General features: G+C 46.0%; 1 long non-coding RNA gene across 3 annotated transcripts in view; it reads right to left on the bottom strand.

Annotated features, from left to right (window-relative positions):
• The window catches only part of LOC143809670 (uncharacterized), a 220,771-nt gene that overhangs the window by 47,172 nt on the left and 148,188 nt on the right, over nucleotides 1–25,411 (bottom strand). The window contains exon 4 of one of the 3 annotated variants that reach the window (XR_013222381.1): nucleotides 6,457–6,478. The exons of 1 other annotated variant lie outside the window; for it this stretch is intronic. This is a non-coding gene — a long non-coding RNA (uncharacterized LOC143809670). Of the gene's footprint in view, nucleotides 1–6,456; nucleotides 6,479–8,306; nucleotides 8,395–25,411 lie in introns of those variants that run through there. One more of the 3 variants, XR_013222382.1, reaches the window with a different exon arrangement.

Genomic DNA, 25,411 nt, shown 5'->3' with positions numbered 1-25,411 from the left:
GAAAATTCTCGCCCGCCGAGCGCAATTATGATGTGGGTAATCGGGAGCTTTTGGCCATGAAGTGGGCATTTGAGGAGTGGCGTCATTGGCTTGAGGGTGCTAAACATCGTGTGGTGGTCTTGACTGATCACAAGAATCTCATTTACCTTGAGTCTGCCAGGCGTTTGAATCCTAGACAGGCTCGTTGGTCGTTGTTTTTTTCTCGTTTCAATTTCGTGGTTTCATACCTGCCAGGTTCAAAGAATGTGAAGGCAGATGCTCTTTCCAGGAGTTTTGTGCCTGACTCTCCTGGAGACTCTGGGCCTACTGGTATCCTTAGGGATGGGGTAATATTGTCCGCCGTATCCCCAGACTTGCGACGTGCATTGCAGGAGTTTCAGGTGGATAAACCGGATCGTTGTCCACCAGAAAGACTGTTTGTTCCGGATGATTGGACCAGTAGAGTCATCTCCGAGGTCCATTCTTCTGTGTTGGCTGGTCATCCTGGAATATTTGGTACTAGAGACTTGGTGGCCAGGTCTTTTTGGTGGCCTTCCTTGTCTAGGGATGTGCGTACCTTTGTGCAGTCTTGTGAAGTGTGTGCTCGAGCTAAGCCTTGCTGTTCTCGGGCCAGTGGGTTGTTGTTATCCTTGCCCATCCCGAAGAGGCCTTGGACGCACATTTCCATGGATTTTATTTCTGATCTCCCGGTTTCACAGAAAATGTCCGTTATCTGGGTTGTGTGTGACCGCTTTTCTAAGATGGTTCATTTGGTGCCCTTGCCTAAGTTGCCTTCCTCCTCTGAGTTGGTCCCTTTATTTTTTCAGAACGTGGTTCATTTGCATGGGATTCCGGAGAATATCGTTTCTGACAGGGGATCCCAGTTTGTGTCTAGATTTTGGCGGACGTTTTGTGCCAAGATGGGCATTGATTTGTCTTTCTCATCTGCATTCCATCCTCAGACGAATGGCCAGACGGAGCGAACTAATCAGACCTTGGAAACTTATTTGAGGTGTTTTGTTTCTGCTGATCAAGATGACTGGGTTGCTTTTTTGCCACTGGCCGAATTTGCTCTTAATAATCGGGCTAGTTCTGCCACGTTGGTCTCTCCTTTTTTTTGTAATTCGGGGTTTCATCCTCGTTTTTCCTCTGGTCAGGTGGAGCCTTCGGATTGTCCTGGAGTGGACGTGGTGGTGGACAGGCTACATCAGATTTGGAATCAGGTGGTGGACAATTTGAAGTTATCTCAGGAGAAGACTCAGCAGTTTGCTAATCGCCGTCACCGCGTGGGTCCCCGACTTCTTGTTGGGGATTTGGTGTGGTTGTCTTCTCGTTTTGTCCCTATGAAGGTCTCTTCTCCTAAGTTCAAGCCTCGGTTCATCGGTCCTTATAGGATCTCGGAGATTCTTAACCCTGTATCTTTTCGTTTGGATCTCCCAGCATCGTTTGCTATTCATAATGTGTTCCATCGGTCGTTGTTGCGGAGGTATGAGGTGCCCGTTGTTCCTTCGGTTGAGCCTCCTGCTCCGGTGCTGGTGGAGGGAGAATTAGAGTATGTTGTTGAGAAGATCTTGGATTCTCGTGTTTCCAGACGCAAACTCCAGTATTTGGTTAAGTGGAAGGGTTATGGTCAGGAGGATAATTCCTGGGTGGTCGCCTCCGATGTTCATGCGACTGATTTGGTCCGCGCCTTCCATAGAGCTCACCCTGATCGCCCTGGGGGTTCTCGTGAGGGTTCGGTGACCCCTCCTCAAGGGGGGGTACTGTTGTGGATTCTGTTTGTGGGCTCCCTCTGGTGGTTACTGCTGGTACTGGGTGACTTTGGTGGGTTGCGGCCTTTGGTTTCCACCTGTCCATCAGTGGCTGGGTGTTTCCTATTTTACCTGGCCTTTCTGTCATTCCCTTGCCGGCTATCAATGTATTCAGATGTGCTCTGTTTGGTTCCTGCCTACCTGCTCCCAGATCTTTCAGGATAAGCTAAGTGCTGATTTTCAGTTGTTTGGTTTTTTGTCCAGCTTGCTTATTATGTCTCTATGCTAGCTGGTAGCTCTAGTGGACTGAGGTTCTCCCCATGTGCCATGAGTTGGCACATGGGTTCTTGTAATCTCAGGATGGTTTTTTTGATTAGGGTTTTTTGCTGACCGCTCAGTCCCCTTTTGTATCGTTCTGCTTTCTAGTTTACAGCGGGCCTCAATTTGCTAAAACTATATATATCATCTCTATGTGAGTGCCTTCCTCTCATTTCACCGTCAATACATGTGGGGGGCAACTATATCTTTTGGGGTTCATTCCTCTGGAGGCAAGTGAGGTCTTTATTTTCTCTGCAGTGCTAGTTAGCTCTTAGGCTGGTGCGTGGCGTCTAGAACCAACGTAGGCACGCTCCCTGGCTATCTCTAGTTGCGTTTGTCAGGCGTAGGGCAGCGGTCAGCCCAGGTTCCATCACCCTAGAGCTCGTCCGTAATATATTTGTACTTTGCTTGTCCTGTGCTATCCCTAGCCATTGGGATTCATGACAGGTGCCGGACAGAGACTGGAGCAGTTTGAGGCAGAAGTACGGGTGAGGGGCCGTACAGCCTGAAGTGCTGTAGCTCCTAGATGGCGAGACACAGAAGGAAGAACAGCTTTTAGCTATCTTCCCGGAGAGTAAAGCACAGGACAGTGACAACAAGGGAGAATAGCTGCGGCTGGGCTACCTCCCTGACAGAGCGCAGATTCTGGTAATCGGAAGACTGAGGTTGTGTCATACTCTAGGAGGCACAGCAGAAACCGGTAGGACAGCTAGTCTACACGTAACCTGTCCGCCCTAATACCCAAGAGACACAGTGACACAAAGAGCCCGGGTCATGATAGAGATGATGTAAAAAGGCTCGCGTTACCTGTCATATGGGTTTGTGACCCACTTCACTAAAGGACAGAGATAACTGAGAGGACCTTGCTAAGAAGTCACAGGCAGTAAGGGACTACAACAACACAGCGCTAGAAGGAAGGCTTTTAACTCCGCCTGGTAAAGCTGGACTCTGAACTCGCTTCCAAGCCGGCCGGACCCTGCCTGTACCTGTGATCTGGTGCCCTGGACTGTGGCTACCTGCTACCATCAGTAAACCAGGTAAAAAGACAGCACAACTGCGTCCTTTGTTCTTTACTGCACCACTCACCATCTTCCATCTATTCACCGGGAGCCCTGGGGACCTGCTTCACCTGTGGGAAGTTATACCATCTGGCTGTATACCATCACGCCAGAGGACCCCTTTAAGCAGCGTTGGTCATCCCTGACCGAATACCAAAGGTGGCGTCATGAACATTTTTTATTTTACCAATCAGTTTAAAGGCTTTTCCTTTTAACATGGGCGCCCAGGACCACGGACCGGGTCTTCGCCGCCGTGACACATCCCTTTAAGTACCGGACCCAGTACAGAGTACCCCACGGCCTTGGCAGGCGTTCCACATGCTTGGATAGTAAATGAGTGTCTTTAGCATGCTTAAATAATACATTCGAGTCCCCATGGCTGCATGACTCTCAGCTGCTCAACAGCCGCAACCCATGCAGAGATTGTCTGTTAGATAATCCCTGCATGTGTTGCAACTGTGGAAAAGATGCGAGGCATGCAGTTGTGAGGACTCGAACATATTATTTGACCATGCCGAAGTCACTTGGTTAGTACCCGAGCATGCACAGATAACACCTTATCCAAGCACGTTTGATTTCACTAATCTCTATAGATTAACAATAAAAATTAAGACGTGCAACATATACAGTAGTCACGCAAAATAAGTACATAGCAAACTGACGTCCTGCTGCTTAGGTGCTGGATGGAGGCTTGTAGGTGCTTTAATGGAGTATTTTCATTATAAACCCCATTCATCAAACAGTTTGCACTAAAAATATAGCTTAAAACAGTTGAAAATGTGAAATATAAAGCACAAGGATCTCTAGAGATTATCAATTAAATATAACTTTTAATAAAAATAGTTACAATTTTTACTCACAATAGTTTAAAAGAACTGAGCCCAAGATGTACAACACCGTCATGCAAAATACGTACATAGCAAAATTACTATTAATATGGTGCTCAATAATAACAGAACTCTAGTAGAAAAGTTCGGTCTCACCTAAGTCAGCTGGAGAATGTTGCTCTGGCTCAGTAGAGTCCTGTCTTGGATGGAATTGAGGTATGCATGCCCGCTTTCCTTACCAATCATGGTCTATGGGTCTGCCAGATATAGATGAGTATGGTACTGCTTTGTTGATGGGAAAACACTGCCAATGTCATGCTGATTGACAGACTACTCCCCGATGCATAACTGCGGGAAGCCAGCTGTCAATTCGTATGACATCTGCAGTCATGCCAGGTCAACAGAGATGAAGTAACGCTGCTCTGTTTATGCGGGGCAGCTGAATTGCTGCCTGCCTAATTGCTACATTTAGATTTTTGGCTCACAGTAAAAGACATGATTTAGTTCTAGAGAACCCCTTTAACCAAGAGTTGAATTCACATTTACATACTGTATCTCTGGACTGCTGTGTTATGTCTCCCATGCTGCTGTTGCCCTTTTCCCTGTGCTGTGCTTTGCCGTGCTGTGTAAGGGAGACATCCAAGCAGCTAGTATCCTCTCACCAGCTCAGAGTCAACTGCAAATTAAATGATAGCGCCTGCAGGACGGTGGAGGGGGGCGCTGGGGAAAATATAAAACTCAAGTGTTTTAATGGTCAGAAATGGTGTTATTCTTCATGCACTCACACAGGACAGATCATTCTAAATGGTTACTTGAGAGTCCCAATACTCTTTTGGATTAATATGTTTGATTTACATTTTTTCCTATCCCATACAACCCCTATAGGCAACCAACAGGAGCTTATTGCACATTACATTGCCATAGGATAGGATGACGTAAACTTCAATGTTTTGGGTGGGCTGCAGGTAATTCAGCATGTTGCCTTTTAAATTTAGTCATACAGGGGATTTGGAGTTCAGCATCAGAACAACTGTGCTCTGATCACTATAAAGATATATTAAGAAATTAATGAGCAGAGGATTTTCGACATAAAAGTGACATGATGACAAAAGAGTTTTACGGTCCATGAGTATTTGTTCGCTGTAATCAGGCTGGGACCATGTGAATTCATACAAATGTCTATGCAGCAAATTCATCAAGACAATTGAAATGCAATCTACTGTAATAGCAGATTTGCAGCGAAGCTTTTCCAGCAGACTAATCTGATACTGAGCTTCTCTCCAGCAATATTATTAGACCCAGCAGATGACAATGATTCATATTTTATGTATGTGTGATCAACAAGTGTCCCATTGTTTTAAATAAACTGTCTTTCAAGTGTGTGCCAGTTTTATAAATGTTGGCAGCGTATGAATACAATTCACCTGAGAATTGAGAAGTGCGGCCGTCTGGCTAGAGTTACATCAGTTTTTATACTATTTCCTAAAATTGTCCTTTTTGAATGGAATGATATAAGTTACAGCTTAGTGTAGGTTTTCTACCCACATAATAAATGACAGTATTTATTCTCTTATCTGGGGTCTGAATTAACCTAGTATTTTTCTATTACTATAGGTGGTCTGGTCTGGGGTTCAATATTATTATAGGGGTGTTAGTTGAGGCCTAATATTAATGAAGTTAGTTTACATTTATTTAGGGGATCTTGTCTGGGGTCTGAAATGCGTGTATGAGTTTGAACTGGGGAGTCCGTAAACCCAAAAATACATATTAAACTAGCTGTACAGTGATATGGGGACTTAAAAATCATACCAGTACTCTACATTTTAGTGTTTTAGAAAGTTAGTTTTAAATCAAATGTGAATAAGATGGTTTTGACACATCAGTGGCTTGGCCAATAGCTAAGTGCATCGATAGACATCTCAGTTTTCATTTTGAGGACTTTCCGCACTTCTAATTGATAGTGCTTGCTTGACCAGAGCAGATGCTGCCTGAACTCAGCCCATGTGTCTGCGCAAGCGCACTGACACTGCCTGAGCCTGACCGCATGCAAACAGTGTCATTGTCTGTGAGCACATTCTCCTTCTTGGCTCCTCTGTGAAGCTGCTTGCTTGCCAGACTTGGGGTGTATAAGTGTAGCGATCAAGTAGCTGTAGAGACAGATAGTAGAAAATTGCCCACCTACAGTGTGGACACGGCTGGGTTCAGGTAGTGACAATGCACATGAGAAGACACATGGACTGAATTCAGGCAGTACTCGCTCTGGGCAAGTGTTGTCAATCAGAAGTGGGAATAATTACAAAATACAAATTAAGGTGCATAGTGGTGCACTGATCCATTAGCTACGTCAATGATGGACCAAAAATTGCTCAATTTACAAACTCCCTTTAATATTAGGGTGCAGTTAGAGAAAATTCATAATAAATAAGATCATGTTTCCTATGTTATGTAGCAAATATAAATTAATATCAAATATTTAAAAACTAATTTATTCATTATACTGTATAATAAAAGATGAAAACTTACGATTCACTGTCATCAAAATAACCTGGAAAATTAGTTCAATGGGTTATTCAGTGTGATTCAAGATCAGCATAAAAAGTAATAAAAATAATGTTTAGAATGTATTTAAATTAGACAATAACTTATATGTAACTGTAAACAGCACTGAAAAATAATGAAAATTGGCCCACTGAAAGCAAAGGCTCATATAGCCATGGTAGTGAAAAAAGTTATATGCAGGGAGGCCAAAATGCTAAGAACTCTGTGTTTAGTACCGGGACCCGAATGCAGGAAGTGCAACCGGATCCTCACATGATATGACATACTTCTGGTCTGGCAGCCGCAGCGCAAGGCCCCGAACAATTGAGCGCCATGCGATAGTCGTCACTGCCCGGTACTTGAACGAGGACCCAAACGCTCTAAAGAGTATCGAGCAGTAGCAAGCACGCTCACCCATCACTAGTGCCGAATTGTTGTGTTGAGAAGTTAGACACCAATAGGTTTCTCAGGATGAGCTGTTGTTAGCCATTGCAGATATCTTCCTTTATTGCCTGTAAAAAAGCAGGAGGTAAGGTCCTGGATGGCAGATATGTCTCACTGAGGCGGTTGGCCTCGCTGAAGTAAAGTCTGTACCAGTAACACTAAGTTGCTTAGAGAGTTTTAATTTGACTGGATTTTTGGTCTGAAATTAGTGAGCAACCAAAAGAGTCTGGGTGGAAAAGGTGGTTTCCATAATCCAGCCTGAAGGCCCCGTCTCACATAGCGAGATCGCTAGCGAGATCGCTGCTGAGTCACAAGTTTTGTGACGCAACAGCGATCTCAGTAGCGATCTCGCTATGTGTGACACGTACCAGCGATCAGGCCCCTGCTGCGAGATCGCTGGTCATGTCGGAATGGCCTGGACCTTTTTTTGGTCGTTGAGGCCCCGCTGACATCGCTGAATCGGTGTGTGTGACACCGATCCAGCGATGTCTTCACTGGTAACCAGGGTAAACATCGGGTTACTAAGCGCAGGGCCGCGCTTAGTAACCCGATGTTTACCCTGGTTACCAAAAAAACCAAACAGTACATACTCGCCTTTCGGTGTCCAGGTCACTTGCCGTCCGCTTCCTGCTCTGACTGCCGGCCAGAAAGTGAGAGCAGATCACAGCAGTGACGTCACCGCTGCGCTCTGCTCTCAGTGTACAGCGGCACTGTCAGAGCAGGAAGCAGACGGCAAGGGACCTGGACACCGAAAGGCGAGTATGTACTGTTTGGTTTTTTGGTAACCAGGGTAAACATCGGGTTACTAAGCGCGGCCCTGCGCTTAGTAACCCGATGTTTACCCTGGTTACCGGGTGCTGCAGGGGGACTTCGGCATCGTTGATGACAGTTTCAACGATGCCGAAGTCGTTCCCCTGATCGTTGGTCGCTGGAGAGAGCCATCTGTGTGACAGCTCCCCAGCAACCACACAGCGACAAAACAGCGACGCTGCAGCGATCAGCATCGTTGTCTGTATCGCTGCAGCGTCGCTGTGTGAGACGGGGCCTTGAGGCTCACAGACCTAATAACTGCAGCTGGGTTAGCTCAGCAGAGTGGAGAATGGGCTGGAGATGAACAGAATGTTTGTCTGGTGCACACATTTAAAACTGCTTGAGCTGATACTATCTTGAATACCATGATTTACTTTGTTTGTTGCAACTAAAGAAATGACTATGCTACTTTGATACAAAAACACTGCAGCAATGCGTATCCAAGTGGCCACCAGAGAGCCAAACTCCTATCAGCCACATACTTATAGTTGACACAAGAACCCAGAGCAAATGCTCCTGACAAAGAAGGAGTCAGTCCACTACACAGAAATTCAACTTATTTTTATTGTGGAACTTTATGAAACATATATACAGCTGTCAGAAGGTACAAAGTTTAGAGGTCTTTTCACTTCCACGATGTTTCCTAGGATGGTAGGTTATAATCATGGTCTGCAATTAAGACAAGAGAATATTACGCAAAAAGGTTTTTTAATCTTAGCAGACTTTTTAATTTCTTTCATTTCAATTCTATTTACAGAAAAATCTTACATTTAATGTCATATATCATTTTTATGCTAACAAATTGCATTTTTAATCACTGTTGTATAGATATGCAAGAAATGTATGTTTGTATTTTAAATATAACTGCAGTGTTCTGGGTGCCAGGTGTGTTTGACACCCATTGTCTCTATGTCCAGCCCACCCTATATATGTGAGTAATACCATGTGGTTAGTATTGGCTATGTACCTGAGGAAGTGGACAGGGCATCCATGAAATGCGTAGTTTTATAGCCCTGAATAAAGTGCAACTCCTCTGAACTCTGTGATTTCCGTGCCTGATTTTGGAGGAGAGCAGAATTGTCCGCATCTTGAATATCCTATCCAGAATTTAGAGAAGTTATTGACACCAGTTTGCTGCTAAAAATAGTTACCTATGCAGCGCCCCAGAGTCCTGGTTGCCGCAGTAATGTCGTTCTTCCACTAGGAGGAGTGATATTACGTCTGATGGCACTAAAGGAGTTCATCTTTCCAGGTATCACGGCATCACAACACACTTCACACTCCAGACCACCAGGGGGAGCCATGCTCCTATCTAGTAGGACACTCCTCACAGAAGGGTAAAAGTGGTGGGTTGGATAGAAAGTTAGAGAGACGCTGACTGGGCTTTGCCCAGGCAACACCTGTCAGGCAGACAGGGGGAAAGGAGGAACATCTGAGCTGCAGGCAGAGGGTCCCTGTCAGGGGTGGGATCCTGACAGAGGCCTAGCACGAGACAGAAAGACACGGAGCTGCACCTGCCCCACGTGCGGCAGTATCCTAAGAAAGGACACGAAGAGAAGTGTATTGTAGAGAGTGAGAAACAAAGTCACAGTAACAAGGAGAAAACACCGGGAGGAGTTCTGCCCTGAGACAGGCAGCCTCCTTCTGAGGCGCATAGCCGGTGGCCGGAATACCGAGGGAGTAATTGACTCTACGCATTACTTCAAAGACCGGCAGGACAGTCAATTCCAAGTTGGTTGCCCGACCATAAAACCTAAAAAGACACAGTGGCAAATTGTCGGGGTCGGGGCGTCTCTAGGGTCCCTATAAACAAGCCTCAGGCCATCAGTCATACGGGTATGTCCTATCCATACCACCTGGGGGACAGAGAGGAAGAGATAACATCTAGAACATCTACGAAGGTTGTGAGGACTATCCCGTGGTGCTCAGCAGGGAGGTACTACAACACACAGGCACTAGTAGGAATGCTTCTGATTTCCACCTGGATAAGAGAACTCTGGATTTGCCTTCGGACCGGCCGGACTCTGCCAGCCCTGTGAACGGTACTCTGGACTGTGGATGCTGAAGTCTTCAGTAAAAGGTAAAGAGACTGCAACCTTTGTGTCCTCGTTATTCATTGCACCTTGCATCGTCCACCATCACCACCTACACATCTGGGAAGCCCTGGGGACATACTTCACCTGTGGGAAGGTATATCATCTAGCTGCCATTTCATCACCCCAGCGGACCCCTAAGCAGCGTCGGTCACCCTGACCGAGTGCCACAAGTGGCGTCACGAACACTAGACAAACTTCACCTTTAATTGGACGCCCCTCAGAAGGGCCACGGACCGGGTCGGGCCACCGTGACATCCCCAGAACCGAGACAGAGGGACCCAGTACCGAGTACCCCATTGCCCTTAATGTGGGGGCGCTCCACCTACATGTCAGCTATTTCCAACTGTGTTTTGCACGTTAAACGGATCACATATAAGTTTGCTCCAAATTCAGCCATTTGTAGAAAACGTGGAAAATATTATCCATTTAAAATGGGCAAGGTGCGTGGCAAGGGATGTGAAACTGGATGTGATGTGATGGTGCATGCAGAGGCTAAGGCCGAGGCCGTGGGAAAGCTGAAATTGTGTGTGACACAACAAACACTCACATCTTCTCGCCCAACCTTTCTGTCCCAATTACTAGGGGACCACAGCACACCACTTCTGAACCCATAGCAGTGTCAAAAGGTTGTTGGTTGGATAGCGGATAATGCTTTTAGTCACTTTGCCTAGCAAATAGATAATGGCTGCACTCAATTTTACTGTGCTAAAGCAAGGAAATGTGCGATACATGAATTGTGAATAGCATAATGGCTTGTGAAATCTATGAAAAAACACATGAGATGCTTAGCACAAGATTTGGCCAAAAATTGTGAGCCCATGCACCAAACGTCAAGGTGATCTCAGATCGGATAGGTAACTGACCTGTCTGCCTAGTGTGAACACTTACCTATGGCTAATAACATGGTAAAGCCTGCATTTATAGGAAGGTCAGAACCAACTGTGTTTGGATGTAATTAAAATCACAGCATGGTGAAGGGCGGGGCACTCAAGTCAGAAAAAAAGTACATAGTAAATATAGGAAAACTGACTGAACAGCAGTCTAGTCTGAACTGGTGCATAACCAAAAAAAGTCTTACATAGCAAATAGATAATGGCTGCACTCAATTTTACTGTGCTAAAGCAAGGAAATGTGTGATACATGAAATGTGAATAGCATAATGGCTTGTGAAATCTATGAAAAAACACATGAGATGCTTAGCACAAGATTTGGCCAAAAATTGTGAGCCCATCCACCAAACGTCAAGGTGATCTCAGATCGGATGGGTAACTGACCTGTCTGCCTAGTGTGAACACTTACCTATGGCTAATAACATGGTAAAGCCTGCATTTATAGGAAGGTCAGAACCAACTGTGTTTGGATGTAATTAAAATCACAGCATGGTGAAGGGTGGGGCGTTCAAGTCAGAAAAAAAGTACATAGTAAATATATGACTGCTGTTCAGTCAGTTTTCCTATATTTACTATGTACTTTTTTTCTGACTTGAACGCCCCGCCTTTCACCATGCTGTGATTTTAATTACATCCAATGTGTAATGGATGACAAACCGCACAATGCTGAAGAGTTGTGGACAACTCTGAAAGAGCAGGCAGATCTATGGCTGACACCACTGAACTTACAGCCAGGCATGGTCGTTGTGACAATGGCCGGAACCTGGTGGCGGCTCTGAGGCGAGGAAAGCTCACACACATACCATGCCTGGCCCATGTGCTTAACCTCATGGTTCTGCGGTTTCTCAAAATCTACCCAGAGCTGCCAGATCTGCTTGTCAAAGTACACAGCCTGTTTGACCATTTTAGAAAGTCAGCTACAGCTTCCGCAGCCCTTGCCGTGTTTCAACATCGTTTACAGCTTCCGGCTCACTGACTGGTGTGTGATGTCCTCACTCATTGGAACTCTACACTGCAGATGTTGGAAAGGATTTGTGAGCAGAAGAGGGCAGTTGTTGACTACCAGCATCAACAAGGCCGCCGGTATTCAGTTCATACTCCACACATATGACCCCAGCAGTGGACATGAATGTCAGACATATGTACCATCCTCCAAATCTTTGAATAATCCACTAAGTTGGTGAGCCATAATTAGCAGCACCATCCCGCTTCTCTGTTCTGAAACACTCTCTGCTCACAATAAAAGAGGATGCATTGCAAGCAGAGCATGATGAGATGGAGCAAGGAACTTTACAGGGTGATTACACACAGCCCAGCCTCATCTCATCCCATCGTGGATTTGGTGACAGTGAGGAAGAGGAGGAGAAGGAAGAACATGAGCTAGTTTAATGCGCTATAGACGGTACTACCTGCACAACTGTCATACCGTCTGTTCAGCGTGGATGGCCTGAGAACAGGGAGTAGGAGGAGGAAAAGTAGGAGAGCATCGTCAGTCATCCTCTTGTTGAGGACACAGGAGTCTTGCCTTTTTGCAGTCTGGCACGCATGGCTGAATTTATGTTACGCTGCCTTTCCCATGACTCTCATGTTCTCCAAATTTTGTGTGACAGACATTACTGGTTGGTGACACTTCCACACCCACGCTACATGGAGAACTTTCTGTCTCTTATTCCTGGGGCAGACAGGTCTATTAAAATGCGGCAGTACCAGAGGGCCCTTGTTGCGGAATTATTAAAAATAATTCCATCTGAAAACGCTGGCTGCAGAGGTCACAGATCAATGGACATTCAAGGAATACAGGCGAGAGACACACAACTCCAATGCAGCAGAGGCAGGGAACACTGGCAAATTTCTGGGAGTTTTCTCAGACCTTCCCATTGCACTGGCCCTGAGGTGCGGTGTACTCTCACAAGGAGTGCAAAGTTTTGGAAGATGCTGAGGGAGTACCTTGCTGACCATACCAATGCCCTCTGTGATTCCTCTGTGCCTTATATTCATTGGGTATCCAAGCTGAACACATGGCATGAACTGTCTCTCTATGCCTTGGAGGTCCTGGCCTGCCCTGCTGCTAGCATTTTCACAGAGCGTGTTTTTAGTGCCACTGGTGGAAATATGACTGATAAAAACAACTGACTGTCAACTGAAAATGCTGACTCTTATAAAAATGAGCAAGGGCTGGATTGGGTCAGACTTCTCAACACCACCAAATGATAGCAGCATAGCATAAACTCAAATAATGTGTCTTTTTTTGGGAGTTCTATTCCTATGCACCTCTTCACACCCACACATGGGTATATGCTTCCTGATTTTGGCTATTTGCGGTTGTCCTCCTCTTTCTTCTTATCCTCCAACACCATATTACCAGGGTGACTGTGGTCCATGATGCAACACCAACATACTTTTTAAAGGGTGCTTATGATGCCCTTTAAAAAATGGTATACAGCATGTTCATGTTTACCCCCCAGGGGTAAATGTTTGTCAGCCCATAAATTTAGTGCATAAGCATTACAAGTATAGGATACTCACTCCTTTCTAATGGGAACATTTTTTTATGAGGCCCTCCTCCACGTCTCTTCCAAGGGGCGTTGGAGTGCCTCCAAATTTTTTGGCAGCCCTTGCATTCACTGCATAGGCAAACACTATGGGAGACCCACTACCTAATAATGGGAACATTGTTTTCCGGAGGCCCTCCTGTACATCTCTTCAAAGGTGTATTGGGGTGTGTCTAAATTTTGGGCACGCCGTGCATTTACTGCATAGGCAAACAGTAAGGGTATGTGTCCACGTTCAGTTTTGCTTCAGGCTTTGGTCAGGATTTTATGCAGGTAAAATCCTGACCAAAACTGCACCTGAGGTCACTGGCAGGTCTCCTGCGTGTTTTGCTCATAGTAGCAACATGCTGCGTTTTGAAAAAACGCACCGCGCATGCGTTTTCGCGGCAAAAACGCATGCGTTTTTTAATGCATAGTGGAGTCGGGATTTCATGAAATCCCCTCCACTATGCTGTAACATCTGGACGCTGCGTTTTTGACGCTGCGGAAAAACGCAGCGTCAAAAACGCAGCGTTTCCTGAAAGTGGACACATACCCTAAGGGAGACCAACTTCATAATAATGGGAATATTGTTTTCAGGAGGCCCTCCTGTACATCTCTTCAAAGGGGTATTGAGGTGCATTTAAATTTTGGTCAGGCCATACATTCACTGCATAGGCAAACACTATGTGAAACCCACTTCCTAATAATGGGAACATTTTATTATGAGGTCCTCCTATACGTCTCTTCAAAGGGGTATTGGGTGTGTCCAAATTTTTAGCAGCTCTTGCATAGCTCTTGCATTCACTACATAGGCAAACAGTATGGTAGAACCACTTCCTAATAAAAGGAACATTGTTTTCAGGAGGCCCTCCTCTATGTCTTTTCAAAGGGGTATTGGAGTGCGCCTAAATTGTTGGCAGGCCTTGCATTCTCTGCATAAGCAAACAGTATGGGAGACCCACTTCTTAATAATGGGAAGATTGTTTTCAGGAGGCCCTGCTGTACGTTTCTTCAAAGGGGTATTGGGGTGCATCCAAATTTTTTACAGCCCTGCCACTCACTGCATATGCAATAACAGTGTAGGAGACCCACTTCCTAAAAATGGGAAAAACAAAGCATAGTTGGCTGATGTGTCACACACCACATGGCCAGATAAGGTTGTTAAATGTTAAGATAACATTTCCCAGTGAATCCATTTGTCTTGGTTGAAAGCAATGCTAAAATTGAAAAACACATCAAAAACGCTACTTGTGAACATAACCCAAGGTGTGGATGAACATTTTTGTTTTTGGCTATTTATTTTGCCTTATATACAAGTCATTACCCTGGAAAGGATGTTCCTTAACATATTTCCCAGGAAAGTCCATTTTGGTTTCGTTTTTGTATGTTTTATTGTGAGTCTGTAAAAGTGGCATAAGACTCTGACAACATTGTTCACAGCAGTGACCTGGGAGTCAGAAATGCTTCCAAGGGTCTTGAGCATAGTTACCACTGATTTCCGCAATTTCTAGTCCCTCTGCAGACCATCGAGTTGGACGCAGTAAAAATACTCGCGTTTCTCATAGACTTACATTGGGCTCGTTACTCGGGTCGAGCACCAAAGCATTCCAATTTGCTTGACCCGAGCAATGAGCACCCAAACATTTTAGTGCACGCTCATCACTAATGTACACCACTCTTACACAACAGTGTGCAGATCTGTAGACTTAGTATTTGACCAATACACTACTTTTTGTTCAAACTCATGCAGAAGCTCTGCACACACAATTTTATTGGCTACAAAAGAAATGACCCATAATATAACACTTGGAAGTAATATACCCCACATAGTGGGCACCATTAAAAAAAAAAGAAAGATAGAGAACAACAATTTCAAATTTGGCTTTTCTTATAATTTCTTGAAAAATGTATTAAAAGTGATGAATATTTTGTTTATATTATGAAATGATATAAAAATAACTACAGCTTACCCCCCCTAAAAAAACTCCAGACAAAGTTTCATTGATTAAAATATGGAGACACAAAAACAATTTAAAATCTATGTAAGCCACATTGGCCAACTATTTGAAAATTTAAAGGCGGCCCTGGTAATCATAGCAAAAACATATAATAACATTTTATATAAGAATATCCAATGTGTATTCTTTCCTGTGCTGTCATGGTAAATACTGAAGCACAGGTATATACACTATTATACATATTAGTCACCTAGTTCTGCCCAAATTAGCAGGTGTATCTGACAATAATGTGCATAACTACATTAAGACTCTGAGATCAACTACACACATGGATCGAGATGAGAGTATTGATTCCCAGGACTCTGGTCTAACAGCAATGTCAATTATCTGGATGGATGGCCTAAAAATCTCCTTAATTCCTGGGATTCCCGGCTCTTCTTCTGATTAGCCGGGCTGGTGTGATGTTGTATGTTCATCACACCATAATGATGATATCGAGCCAGCCTGGTTAATCAAAAGAAGAGCAGGGAATGCCAGGAGGTAGGCTACGTTCACATTTGCGTTGTGCGCCGCAGCGTCGGCGCCGCAGCGCACAACGCAAACAAAAACGCGGCAAAACGCACGCTAAAACGCTGCGTTTTGCGCCGCATGCGTCGTTTTTGGCCGAAAGTTGGACGCAAAAAAAATGCAACTTGATGCGTTTCTTGCATCCAACGCTTGCGGCCATGCGGCACAAAACGCAGCACAACGCATGTCCATGCACCCCCATGTTAAATATAGGGGCGCATGACGTATGCGGCGCCGCTGCGGCGCCCGACGCTGCGGCGCTGACCGCAAATGTGAACGTAGCCTTAAAGAGATTTGCAGGCCTCCCATCCAAGAGTCACGCATTACGGACGGGAGTTCTCCAAATTGATTGTCCCATCTCTATATATGGATTGTGTATCTAATATATAATTGCCTAGAATACTACTTCCTGCAATTTGTGCCAACTTCCGTGGCTTTGTCCGGAGCTAATGTCCGGAGATAATGTTCGGAGCTAATGTCCGGAGCTAATGTCCGGAGCTAATGTCCGGAGCTAATGTCCGGAGCTAATGTCCGGAGATAAGTGACGTCACCAGTGTCCTACACCCAGGCAGAGCACAGGGGCCCCAGGCAGCATATGGGGCCCCAGGCAGAGCACAGTGGCCCCAGGCAGAGCACAGGGGCCCCAGGCAGCATATGGGGCCCCAGGCAGAGCACAGTGGTCCCAGGTAGAGCACAGGGGCCCCAGGCAGCCTATGGGGCCCCAGGCAGAGCACAGGGGCCCCAGGCAGCATATGGGGCCCCAGGCAGAGCACAGGGGCCCCAGGCAGCATATGGGGCCCCAGGCAGAGCACAGTGGCCCCAGGCAGAGCACAGGGGCCCCAGGCAGCATATGGGGCCCCAGGCAGAGCACAGTGGTCCCAGGCAGAGCACAGGGGTCCCAGGCAGCCTATGGGGCCCCAGGCAGAGCACAGTGGCCCCAGGCAGAACATGGGGCCCCAGGCAGAGCACAGGGGCCCCAGGCAGAGCACAGGGGCCCCAGGCAGCATATGGGGCCCCAGGCAGAGCACAGGGGCCCCAGGCAGCATATGGGGCCCAAGGCAGAGCACAGTGGCCCCAGGCAGAGCACAGGGGCCCCAGGCAGAACATGGGGCCCCAGGCAGAGCACAGGGGCCCCAGGCAGAGCACAGGGGCCCCAGGCAGCATATGGGGCCCCAGGCAGAGCGCAGGGGCCCCAGGCAGCATATGGGGCCCAAGGCAGAGCACAGTGGCCCCAGGCAGAGCACAGGGGCCCCAGGCAGAACATGGGGCCCCAGGCAGAGCACAGTGGCCCCAGGCAGAGCACAGGGGCCCCAGGCAGCATATGGGGCCCCAGGCAGAGCACAGTGGTCCCAGGTAGAGCACAGGGGCCCCAGGCAGCCTATGGGGCCCCAGGCAGAGCACAGGGGCCCCAGGCAGCATATGGGGCCCCAGGCAGAGCACAGGGGCCCCAGGCAGCATATGGGGCCCCAGGCAGAGCACAGTGGCCCCAGGCAGAGCACAGGGGCCCCAGGCAGCATATGGGGCCCCAGGCAGAGCACAGTGGTCCCAGGCAGAGCACAGGGGTCCCAGGCAGCCTATGGGGCCCCAGGCAGAGCACAGTGGCCCCAGGCAGAACATGGGGCCCCAGGCAGAGCACAGGGGCCCCAGGCAGAGCACAGGGGCCCCAGGCAGCATATGGGGCCCCAGGCAGAGCACAGGGGCCCCAGGCAGCATATGGGGCCCAAGGCAGAGCACAGTGGCCCCAGGCAGAGCACAGGGGCCCCAGGCAGAACATGGGGCCCCAGGCAGAGCACAGGGGCCCCAGGCAGAGCACAGGGGCCCCAGGCAGCATATGGGGCCCCAGGCAGAGCGCAGGGGCCCCAGGCAGCATATGGGGCCCAAGGCAGAGCACAGTGGCCCCAGGCAGAGCACAGGGGCCCCAGGCAGAACATGGGGCCCCAGGCAGAGCACAGGGGCCCCAGGCAGAGCACAGGGGCCCCAGGCAGCATATGGGGCCCCAGGCAGAGCACAGGGGCCCCAGGCAGCATATGGGGCCCCAGGCAGAGCACAGTGGCCCCAGGCAGAGCACAGGGGCCCCAGGCAGAACATGGGGCCCCAGGCAGAGCACAGGGGCCCCAGGCAGAGCACAGGGGCCCCAGGCAGCATATGGGGCCCCAGGCAGAGCACAGGGGCCCTAGGCAGCATATGGGGCCCCAGGCAGAGCACAGTTGCCCCAGGCAGAGCACAGGGGCCCCAGGCAGCATATGGGGCCCCAGGCAGAGCACAGTAGTCCCAGGCAGAGCACAGGGGCCCCAGGCAGAACATGGGGCCCCAGGCAGAGCACAGGGGCCCCAGGCAGAGCACAGGGGCCCCAGGCAGCATATGGGGCCCCAGGCAGAGCACAGGGGCCCCAGGCAGCATATGGGGCCCCAGGCAGAGCACAGCGATATTTTGGACCACTGTGCGGTGTTTCAGACCCCCTGTGTGATGTCTGGGGCCCTGTTCTTAAGTATATTAAAGATTAAAGTAACGTATATTAAAGTATATTATAGATCAAATTTGACACGTTTATGAGCACCATTGAGTGATATACTCAAGAATGACATAATTTTTCAACATTTTATGGTTTCAAACTGTAAACACTCAGAGTTTTCTTTACTTCAACCAGAAAACCTTAACGGTTCATAAAAAACTTGACTGTTCAGGATATGATAAAAGTCATAGTATTCTGAATCTTTAACTTATAAAGATACCTTTACATGGGGTGATTATTGGTTCCAGAGAGGCTTTTGGCCGATAATCGTACACATGGCTGGTGACAGGACAATGTAATATATAATTGCCTAGAATACTACTTCCGGCAATTTGTGCCAACTTCCGTGGCTTTGTCCGGAGATAATGTCCGGAGATAAGTGACGTCACCAGCGTCCTACACCCGCTCAGGGTGGACAAAGATATATGCCTTCGTGGTGCGCGGCACTTTTCTGATTGGTTGCCGCCTGCCGCGAGCGACCAATCAGAAATGTGCCGTACTGTGACACACTCCGCCCGCCATTTTGGTGTGATTTTTGAATTTTTACCTCACAGCAAGTTTCTACTGCGTGGAGGCGGTCCCAGTGACGTCGCTCTTCAAGCTCCTGCCGAATTTCGTCAAAAAAATGATAATACCATTTACCAAAACTATATATATTTAGTTGTGAAGTGGTTCAGTGACATTTTCACACCAATTTTGAACTTTTGTTTGGTGTTTTCTCCATATACTGCCTATTATTCACTGACTGTTATACTGAGAGACTGCTGTTTATTAACCTCTTCTTTGCCACACTGGGTATATTGCTCTATTATTTGCCACATAAGGACATTGTCCATTATTGCCCAGCAATTTCTCTGCAATATAAACTGCCTATTTATTAATATCTGTATTCCTGCAAAGAACTATTGCCTGTTATTAACTGGCTATTTTCCTACTACCTGACACTGCCTCTTATTAACCTGTTGTTTGCCACCACCACGCTTAAAGCTGTTTAGCTTAGTCAACATGAGCTCTAATAGTAATGATACTAATGACACAGAGCCCAAAGCTGCTGATGGCGCACGTAAGATTAGGTCTGATATAAAGTATACTAATAATGCAGAGCAAAAAGACGCCGATGCCGCACGTAAGCGTAAACAGCGTGCTAACAAGAGTACAGAGGATAGATGCAAGCGCCTGGACACTATTAAGTATAGTAATGACACAGAGTCCAAAGCTGCTGATGGCGCACGTAAGATCAGGTCTGATATAAAGTATGGTAATGATGCAGAGTGAAAAGCCGCCGATGCCGCACATAAGCGTAAACAGCGTGTTAACAAGAGTACAGAGGATAGATGCAAGTGCCTGGATACTGTTAAGTATACTAATGACACAGAGTCCAAAGCTGCTGATGGCGCACGTAAGATCAGGTCTGATATAAAGTATGGTAATGATGCAGAGCGAAAAGCCGCCGATGCCGCACGTAAGCGCAAACAGCGTGTTAACAAGAGTACAGAGGATAGATGCAAGCGCCTGGATACTGTTAAGTATACTAATGACACAGAGTGTAAAGCTGCTGATGGCGCACGTAAGATCAGGTCTGATATAAAGTATGGTAATGATGCAGAGCGAAAAGCCGCCGATGCCACACGTAAGCGCAAACAGCGTGTTAACAAGAGTACAGAGGATAGATGCAAGCGCCTGGATACTGTTAAGTATACTAATGACACAGAGTCCAAAGCTGCTGATGGCGCACGTAAGATCAGGTCTGATATAAAGTATGGTAATGATGCAGAGCGAAAAGCCGCCGATGCTGCACGTAAGCGCAAACAGCGTGCTAACAAGAGTACAGAGGAGAGATGCAAGCGCCTGGACGCTGTTAAGTATACTAATGACACAGAGCCCAAAGCTGCTGATGGCGCACGTAACATCAGGTCTGATAATAAGTATACCAATGACGCAGAGCGAAAAGCCGCCGATGCTGCACGTAAGCGTAAACAGCGTGCTAACAAGAGTACAGAGGATAGATGCAAGCACCTGGACACTGTTAAGAATACTAATGACACAGAGCCCAAAGCTGCTGATGGCGCACGTAACATCAGGTCTGATAATAAGTATACCAATGACGCAGAGCGAAAAGCCGCCGATGCCGCACGTAAGCGCAAACAGCGTGCTAACGAGACTACAGAGGACAGACAGAAGCGCCTGGACACTGTTAATGCTGCTTGCAATAAACGCATTACTAATGAGTCTTTTGAGGACAAAACTAATCGATTAAGTAATAAAGCTGCTGCTGCACGCTCTCAACGTTGCAAACATAATATTTCCACGTCCTCAGTCATAGATTCTGCCCACAATACAGCTTCTTTGTCTCCATTCATAGAATGTGTGCAGCCTGAAGCTCCTTTAACCGTTGGTAAATCTGCACGTAAGCGCAAACACTGTCCTACTTACACTCAAAATGATAAACGCCGTCGCCTGTACACCGTTAAGTCTGCTTATAAGACATGCTTCACACCTGACTCTTCTAAGGCAACAAACAAACTATTACCAAATGCAGCTGGTGCACGCCGTGAACGGCGCAAAAAAACCGCTTGCACCTCCATATTAATAAACCCTGGCCACGATACACCTTCCAACTCCTCAGTGATTGAATCTGTGGACAGTGAAGATCCTCTACCAGGTCCACGCTTTATATATGTTGGCTTAAAGAAACATTCCAATGCTCCGTTACCACAACCTGTACCTCAACATCCTACAGGTTTTACTAATGATGACAGTACCATAGTAGAACACTCCTGTGGTCCTATGAACTATTTATGTGAACATTGTCAAGCATTACATTTTAATGCTGAGATACCAGCAGATAAAAATTTTACTCTGTGTTGTCACAAGAGTAAAGTGCATATACCTATACCCCAATATCCCGAGGTCTTTAAACGATTGCTGACAGGGGAGAGTGAGTTCAGTAAGAATCTCATGGAAAATATTCGTAGTATTAACAGCTCATTTGCTTTCGCCTCCATGGGTGCCAATATATCCCCTCCACCTGGACATGGCCCTTACTGTTTCCGTATACATGGACAAATATATCATCGTACTGGAACCCTACATCCCAGTGATGATCAAGTTGCAGCTTATGCCCAACTGTATATATTGGATATATATATTTGTATATATTGGCTACCGCGAATGAACAACGTTTAAACTGTGAACAAAATCAAAAATGTCATCCCACTTTGATGAGTATAATTGCTCTTCAGTTAGACAATGTGAATCCCTTTGTTGCTGCCTACAAAATGTTACGAGATGTGGAACATGAAGAACATCTTAAAGCTGAAGCTAATGGCACTCTCATGCCAAATATCATCATGGCCCTTAAACAAGATCGGAATCAAGACCCTCGCCGATATAATAATCCAACTGTCAATGAAGTTGCTGTCGTATTTGAAAATGACAATGGAGAGCCACCATTTAATCGTGATATTTTAATACATTTACAACCGGACCCCAAAAATCCTTTGGCGCCAAGAACACAACAGGTCAGCATTCTACACAGTAATTTAGATGCTTTACTCTATCCTTTATTTTTCCCTTACGGAGACCAGGGCTGGCATGATGGCCTCAAGCAACAAGGGCAAAGTCCACGCAGAGTTACACAACTGCAATACAGGTCCTTCTCAAAAAATTTGCATATAGTGTTAAATTTCATTATTTACCATAATGTAATGATTACAATTAAACTTTCATATATTATAGATTCATTATCCACCAACTGAAATTTGTCAGGTCTTTTATTGTTTTAATACTGATGATTTTGGCATACAACTCCTGATAACCCAAAAAACCTGTCTCAATAAATTAGCATATTTCACCCGACCAATCAAATAAAAGTGTTTTTTAATACCAAACAAAAAAACCATCAAATAATAATGTTCAGTTATGCACTCAATACTTGGTTGGGAATCCTTTGGCAGAAATGACTGCTTCAATGCTGCGTGGCATGGAGGCAATCAGCCTGTGACACTGCTGAGATGTTATGGAGGCCCAGGATGCTTCAATAGCGGCCTTAAGCTCATCCAGAGTGTTGGGTCTTGCGTCTCTCAACTTTCTCTTCACAATATCCCACAGATTCTCTATGGGGTTCAGGTCAGGAGAGTTGGCAGGCCAATTGAGCACAGTAATACCATGGTCAGTAAACCATTTACCAGTGGTTTTGGCACTGTGAGCAGGTGCCAGGTCGTGCTGAAAAATGAAATCTTCATCTCCATAAAGCATTTCAGCCGAGGGAAGCATGAAGTGCTCCAAAATCTCCTGATAGCTAGCTGCATTGACCCTGCCCTTGATGAAACACAGTGGACCAACACCAGCAGCTGACATGGCACCCCACACCATCACTGACTGTGGGTACTTGACACTGGACTTCAGGCATTTTGGCATTTCCTTCTCCCCAGTTTTCCTCCAGACTCTGGCACCTTGATTTCCGAATGACATGCAAAATTTGCTTTCATCAGAAAAAAGTACAGCTTCTGCCGCTGTTTATGGTTCAAAAGTGGCTTTACCTGGGGAATGCGGCACCTGTAGCCCATTTCCTGCACACGCCTGTGCACGGTGGCTCTGGATGTTTCCACACCAGACTCAGTCCACTGCTTCCTCAGGTTCCCCAAGGTCTGGAATCGGTCCTTCTCCACAATCTTCCTCAGGGTCCGGTTACCTCTTCTCGTTGTACAGCGTTTTCTGCCACATTGTTTCCTTCCAACAGACTTACCATTGAGGTGCCTTGATACAGCACTCTGGGAACAGCCTTTTTGTTGAGAAATTTCTTTCTGGGTCTTACCCTCTTGCTTGAGGGTGTCAATGATGGCCTTCTTGACATCTGTCAGGTCGCTAGTCTTACCCATGATGGGGGTTTTGAGTAATGAACCAGGCAGGGAGTTTTTAAAAGCCTCAGGTATCTTTTGCATATGTTTAGAGTTAATTAGTTGATTCAGAAGATTAGGGTAATAGGTCGTTTAGAGAACCTTTTCTTGATATGCTAATTTATTGAGACAGGTTTTTTGGGTTATCAGGAGTTGTATGCCAAAATCATCAGTACTAAAACAATAAAAGACCTGACAAATTTCAGTTGGTGGATAATGAATCTATAATATATGAAAGTTTAATTGTAATCATTACATTATGGTAAATAATGAAATTTAACACTATATGCTAATTTTTTGAGAAGGACCTGTATTACTGCTATGTGCTGTCTGTCCGTAATCAGTTTAATCCACTCCTGAATGGTGGCAAACTCACTCAGCAGTACTTAGTGGATGCTTATGTGAAAATCGAGGCAAATCGCCTAAATTATATCCGTCAACACCAAAAGGATTTGAAAGTAGAGGATTATTGTGTACTCCAGGAACATCTCGAGAAAAAATCCATTGAGAAGGGCATCCCCATTGGAAAAATGGTCATTTTACCATCTTCGTTTGAAGGCAGTCCCAGGAATATGCAGCAGCGGCACCAGGATGCCATGGCTATTGTGACTAAATATGGTCGTCCTGATCTATTCATCACCATGACTTGTAATCCGAAATGGAATGAGATTAATGAGAATTTGGAACCTTGGCAGCGTGTGGAACATAGACCTGATTTGGTGGCACGTGTTTTCAAAATAAAACTGGAAGCACTTTTAAAAGACATTAACAACGGACTATTTGGGAAAGTTTGCGCTATGGTTCATGTAATTGAATTTCAAAAACGTGGCCTTCCACACGCTCACATTTTGATTATTCTGGACAGCAACTCCAAATTAAGGACTGAGGAGGACATAGACAATACAGTGTGGGCTGAAATTCCCAATCCTACCCACTACCCTCAGCTCCATAAAATTGTTCTCCAACATATGATTCATGGTCCGTGTGGAGAACACAACCCAAATTCTCCCTGTATGGATCTGGGGAAGTGTACAAAAGGTTTCCCTAAAGATTTGCAACCAAGAACCATCATAGCTAAGGACGCCTATCCTACTTATCGCAGACACTTTGGCCCATCTTTTCAACACAAGTGGCACATAAATGTCGAAGTTTGTGGTTCCATTCAGGCTGTGAAATATTTATTTAAATACGTCTACAAAGGACATGATAAAGCCAATCTTGAAATCTGCCAGACTAACATCCAACATGATGAAACACACCAATTCATGGATTCAAGATATGTCAGTGCACCAGAGGCAGCTTGGCGAATATTCTCATATCCAATGCATAAACAATCTCATAGCATCATTCGCCTTGCTGTACATCTACCGCATTCTCAGCCACTCTATTTTCATGAGGATGACTCTATTGGAAACATCAAACAAAAGCTCCATCAAAATTCTACACTTATGGCCTACTTCAAGCTTAATCAGAACGACCATCATGCTCATATTTATTTATACCGTGAAATTCCCGAAAACTATGTTTGGAAAGAAGGTTCTTGGGAAGTTAGAAAGCGAGCAGGTGGTTCTGTGATTGGACGAATGTATACTGTCAGTGTGAAAGACCAAGAACGCTACTATTTAAGATTGTTATTGTTACATGTCAAAGGTGCAACCAGTTTTGACAGCATAAAAACTGTACACGGAGTCACACATGAAACCTTCAAAGATGCGGCATTAGCTCTTGGCTTACTATTTGATGATAGTCTGTGGAGAAATACATTACTTGATGCCAGTATTCTCAACATGCCAGCACAGCTACGTGACATGTTTGCCTACATTTGTATTTTTGGTCCTCCAGCTAAACCTCGGGACTTATGGGATGAATTTAAGGAACACTTTGTAGAAGACTACTGCTATGCATACCACTCCGACACTCTGGAGTGTGTCAATTGTGAAGGCTATGCTATGACAGATGTCCAACATGTTCTTAAAGCTCATGGCAAAACTTATACTGATTTTAATTTGCCACGTCCAGTCAAGAAACAACACCTCCTCCCACAGTATGATAAAGATTATGAGTTATCAGCAGCTGCTGAAATGAAAGCTACTCTAAATGAGGACCAACTTTTTGCTTTTGATGCTATCACTCAAGCTTTAGAAGACACTAATTCTACAGCAAAGTGTTTTTTCCTTGATGGTCCTGGTGGCAGCTGAAAAACGTACCTATATCATCTACTCCTACATCAG

Source organism: Ranitomeya variabilis, chromosome 2, assembly GCF_051348905.1.
Source record: "Ranitomeya variabilis isolate aRanVar5 chromosome 2, aRanVar5.hap1, whole genome shotgun sequence".
Classification (NCBI taxonomy): domain Eukaryota; kingdom Metazoa; phylum Chordata; class Amphibia; order Anura; family Dendrobatidae; genus Ranitomeya; species Ranitomeya variabilis.
Note: the sequence above shows the minus strand (reverse complement) of the source record. Positions and strands in the feature narration are given on the sequence as shown.